The sequence below is a fragment of the Solanum verrucosum genome, unplaced genomic scaffold (assembly GCF_900185275.1).
Source record: "Solanum verrucosum unplaced genomic scaffold, falcon-dt-bn FXZP01000074.1, whole genome shotgun sequence".
Taxonomy (NCBI): domain Eukaryota; kingdom Viridiplantae; phylum Streptophyta; class Magnoliopsida; order Solanales; family Solanaceae; genus Solanum; species Solanum verrucosum.
The window spans coordinates 687783-693744 of NW_026020200.1; positions in this window are offsets into that span (position 1 = coordinate 687783).

Below are 5962 nucleotides of genomic sequence, written 5' to 3' on the forward strand. Positions count from 1 at the left end.
GCTAATAACAAATTCTTTCATTGCATGAAGGTGATCCTTTAATATTACTCATATTTAGAAATGGGAGTTTGGGAGGACCAACACTGCACTAAAGAGCTGGACTAAACGCTATAGAAATTGTACATTGAGGCCCACCAAAAAGATAAACTAAAGTAACTTCATCTACTTCTACTTTTTTCTACACATTAAAATGTGTATTGCTTTCTGTACACGTGTTTTTCTGACAATTTTGGTTATATTTTTCTTTAAAATATTTATTGCCTCAATTTTTATATTTATTTTTAATTTTAAAGATTGGAAATTCTATGTTAAAAATTTAAATAATAGAAAAAATGATTTATTTAACTTTAATCACCATCAATACTACTAATTTATTTGACGTTTTTTTCTTAATCTTCATCTCATCATTAATGTTATTTATATAATTTTCTTAAATCACTTATTTTTTCTTTTTTAACTCTTTTATATTTATAATTTATTTGACGTTTTTTCTTAATCTTCATCTCATCATTAATGTTATTTATATAATTTTCTTAAATCACTTATTTTTTCTTTTTTAACTCTTTTATATATATAAAAGTTGGATATGTAAAAGATGATGTGACATTTCTTAAAAGCTAAGATTACTATTTATCTAATTTCTCCAAAAAAAATTTAAAAATTGAAGATATCATACGCAAATTTATGGTCAAACTTAAACTATTTGATTCTCAAGAAATAAAAAGTGTCACATAAAATGGGACAGACAAAGGATAACTCTCAATTAAATTTATTTCACTTTTTATTTTCCATTTTTAACATAATTTTTCAAGTTGGATTTCTAGGAATTCTATAGTAGACCCATTTAAATTTTACTTTTTTGTTTTAAATTAGAGAACTTGGCCGCACTTCGCGCGATCATTTAAATTGAATATTTTTGATTAATTTTATATTTACTCTGTTGTTTAATCGTAATATTATTATTTGTTTTAATAATATGAAGATTGTGAAAAAAATAAAGCTTCACAAATTTTACATCTATTAAATGAGGAAGAATATATTTTTTATCAAATAAGTTAAAATATATTTGCTAATAGCAAATTCTTCCATTGCATGAAGTTGATCCTTTAATATATAATATATATTCCGGTGTACCATTCTCCTTAAATGTCTAAGAAATATCTCATAATGTCAAATAACACCGTAATACTCCCTCTGTCCCTAATTACTTGTCCACTTTTAAATTGACACATTTATTAAGAAATCAATTAATGACATAGTGAGTTTATCATTTTACCCCTATTAATTATGAAGTAGATGAAAAGTTCTGCAATTTTCAAAGTAATTAGTAATTTAATTGAGGGTATAATAGGTAAAAAAAATGCTCTTTCTTGATTTGTCAAAATGGACAAGTAATTAGAGATAACTATAAAAGGAAAAGTGAACAAGTAATTAGGGACAGAGGGAGTACTAAACAAATGCATTAACAAGTGAAATTTATATTAAAAATATATTGAATAATGACGTAATGATACCTTGATAGAATTTCCTATCTATTTAAAAAAAAAGCTTCACCCTTTCAATTTCGTTATATCTTCTTATTTAGTAGAAGAATCATCATTTATTATATTTCTACTCCACCTTAATTTGTACCATCAGAGTTTTAAGAATAAACATTAAATTTTAAATCGAAATAAAAAATCATTGAAAAATGACAGAAAAAATAATAATAGTATATGAAAATTAAAATAAGGTGCAAGAAAAGCCTTCTCACGATAATTTTTTGAAATATATTGATAACAATTAAAATGAAGCTGTTATTTTATCTTTAAAATTAAGTTTGATTGAATTGAATTAGTACAATGAGAAAAAATATTAAACTAATAACTTTTTAATGTTATTAAATGCATTTTCTTTTCGGAAAAGGGTCAAAATTGCCCCCGAACTATATGAAATAGACCATTTATACCCTTCGTTACATTTTGGGATAAAAAATGCCCCTGCTGTTATCCTAAGAGACCACAAATACCCTCAAGAGTTAACACCCCAAATTTTTGTTGACGTGGCAAGCCATGTGGGACTAATCTTTCCACCTAAGCATTGCCAACTAGGATTCACTACAAAAGAACTAGACCTTTAGCGGCAACAACAGTTGCCACAAAAGCCCAGAAAATCGTCACTAAAAGTTTTTTAACATTAAATTCTAATTTTGTGTTTTTTTCTTCATTGTTTTTAAAAAACCAAATATGATATCGATTAAGTAGGAGTTTGAAGACACTATATGTTTTATTTTTATGTCATATGTAAATGTATATAATGTACAATGATGCATTATATATATATTTAGTAGGAGATTTGAATCGAGAAGTAATTTTGATTATTTTTCATAATAATATTGGATGTTTTAATATGGATATTGCAAGTTATTTATTTTAGAAAATTAGGTCGCAATTGAAAATTAATTATCATATATTTTTGTTGAAAAAATAGGTTTTACTAGCGAATGGTTGTTGGAGCCTTAGTCGCCACTAAAAATCACTCATAACCTTTAGTGGCAATATTTTGGGATTTTGTGGCGACTTTGTCGCCACTAAAAGTCAAGTTCTTTTGTAGTGAATCTTAGTTGGCAATGCTTAGGTGGAGGGATTAGTCCCATGTGGCTTGCCACGTCACTAAAAAATTGGGGTGTTAACTCTTGAGGGTATTTGTGGTCTCCTGGGATATCTGCAGGGGTATTTTTGATCCCAAAATGTAATGGAGGGTATAAGTGGGCATAGTTCAGGGGCAATTTTGACCCTTTTCTATTTTCTTTTTAATTGAGTAGTAGATTAAAAGTTCCGAATTAGGATATTAAATAATATCTTACTCTCTCCTAAATTATTATGGTATTGCAAACATTTATTTTCCTTAAATGGTGATTCATTTGCCATTTACAGTTATATCCAATTAATTTCTAATGTATTGAATGTGGTTATGGGATATTGAAATAATATCTTTATCTTTCCTTAATCATAATAAAATTATAATTTAATATTTATTTTTCTGAAATAATAATTTTGTTTTAATTCCTAGAACATATTGTTTACTATATTGAATGTAATTATAATAAAACATATTGTATTTAGTATGACAAAAGAACCCAAGAATTGGAGAAATTAGATAAATAGTAATCTTAGCTTCTAAGAAATGTCACATCATCATTTACATATCCAACTTTATATATATAAAAGAGTTAAAAAAGAAAAAATAAGTGATTTAAGAAAATTATATAAATAACATTAATGATGAGATGAAGATTAAGAAAAAACGTCAAATAAATTAGTAGTATTGATGATGATAAAAGTTAAATAAATCATTTTTTCTATTATTAAAATTTTTAACATAAAATTTCCAATCTTTTAAAATTAAAAATAAATGTTTTAAAAAAAAATCGAGGCAATAATTATTTTAAAGAAAAATATAACCAAAAATTGTCATAAAAAATTGATAAAAATAAATAAGTATCTATTACTAAGAATGGTGTCACTACATTTACTATTTAACTTTATTGTTACATATGGATAGCAACTTTTAGAAAAGAAATGATCCAAAAATTTAAAAATAATGATTCCTTAAATGGTGATTCCTTTTCCATTTACAACTTTTCAATTAATTTTTAATGTATTATATATGGTTATGGATATTGGAATAATAATTTTATCTTTCCTTAATCATAATAAATTATATTTTAACCTTTGTTTTTGTGAAATGATAATTTTCTTTTCATTCGTACAACATATTGATTAATATATTAAATGTAATTATAATAAAACATGTTGTATTTAGTATGACAAAAGAATTCAAAATTTTTAAAAATTAAATAAATAGTAATCCTAACTTCTAAGAAATGTCACAAATATATATATATATATATATATATATATATATATCTAAGAAAATTATATAAATTACATTAATGATGAAATGCAGATTAAGAAAAGAAGTAAAACAAATTAATAATAATATTGATGATGATAGGAGTTAAATAAATCATTTTTTATATTTTGTAAATTTTCAATATAAATTTTTCAGTCTTTTAAAATTAGAAAATACTAAAAAAATAAAACTAAAACTAAAAATTGAGGCAACTATTAATTTAAGGAAAAAATAACAAAAAATGTCAGAAACATTGATAAGAATAAGTAAGTATCTATTGCTAAGAAGGTGTCACCCCACATTTTCTATTTTAGCTTTATTATTACATATAGATAGAAACTTTAAGATGAAGAATGATCCAAAAATTTTAAAAATAACAAATCAATTATGTAAAAATACATGTGTAATTCTTATAAAGTTATAATAACTAATTTCTTCAAATAAATAATTAAATGAAAGAAAAAAAAGTAATTAAGAAAATAATATAAATAGCACTAATTATGAGATTAATAGCATTGATGAGGAAAGGAACTAAATATGATCATCTTTTTAAATTCTTTTTTAAGAAAATATATATAAACTTTAATTAAAGATAAATAAGAATTTTTTTTTTTAATTAAAGATACAAAAAATCAAGACAAAATAAAAGAAGAAAGAAATTAGAAGAATAATGAGGTTGAAAGAAATAATATCTAATTTTCTCTCTTTTCAAATCACAAATTTTTTTTTTGCTTGTTCCCCTCCTAATTTGATACGAATTCCATAAATAGAATGATTTTTTCTCCAAATAATTTTTCTTACCCTTTGAAACACTAATCAGTCTTCTTATAAATTTCTCAACCACAATAAATTTTCTCTCCTTGTAGGAGGAATAAACATTTTTTCAAAAAGTCTTTTATTTTGAAAAGATTTTTTTGTTACATAATCTCTTTCTTTACATCAATGTCTTCACAAGAATCATGAGATCATGAGATATTCTCTCTTTCTCTTTTGTTAAAAAAGTCACATGACCTAGAAATTTGATGGACATTTAGCGACAAAAGTTGATACCATATATTGATCATCATCGTCAGAAAAAGAAGAGCCAAAGTGAGAAAATTTGTTCTTATTTGTTACAAATGCTCAACTATTTATTTTTTTTATAGGCAAAATAATTATAAATAGTTATAAAAAATGAATAGTTTTTATCTTTTCATCTTCCATTTTCATTTACTTAAATCTATATTAGTGTAATGGATGTTATAAAGGGCATAATTAATCGGGTATGACATAAATACTTTTTTTTAAAAAATACAAATAAAAAATACAAAACAAAGATAAAATGTCAAAAAAAGGAGAAAAAAGATGAATAGAAATACTGGTCATAGAGAGATGCCACATTAAATTGTCTATATTCAGCTTATATATATACATATATAGGTTCATGTCCTTAGATGTTATTTTATTACTTTAGCTGGCATCGACATTTTTGTAAATCTGATATCTACTTTGGAACATTTTATATTGTGGCATAGGCTGACAATTGAAATCATAAATTTAAAAATAATAAAATTTAATTTATTATAATACTAATATCAATATCATAAAGATATATATATATATATATAAAGTATTATAAATTGTAATAATTAACCGCTTTATTTTTTAAATCATATAACTAATTTGATTTACACTCCAAAATTCATAGGTGTCACATAATTTAGACATTAATTCTTCATTACTTAATATATGTAATTATATCAATGACATATAAATTGAAATTAAAAACTTACATATTTTATTTGAAGATCACGTAATAGTACTATAGGGTATAATAATTAACAACTTAACATATTTTAAAATTTTAGTTGACTCTCCAAATTCCATGTCTCATGTAATTGAGACAGAGAAAAACATATATTGGTTTTAAATTAATAAAAATATTATAAATTATAATAATTAACAACTTAAAATTTATAAAAAAAATCCTTTAAAAAAATTTAGTTGGCTCTCCAAATTCAATCGGTATTACAATAATTAAAACATAGAAATTAACATAGATTGGACTCCTGCTGACATTTATGTTTCC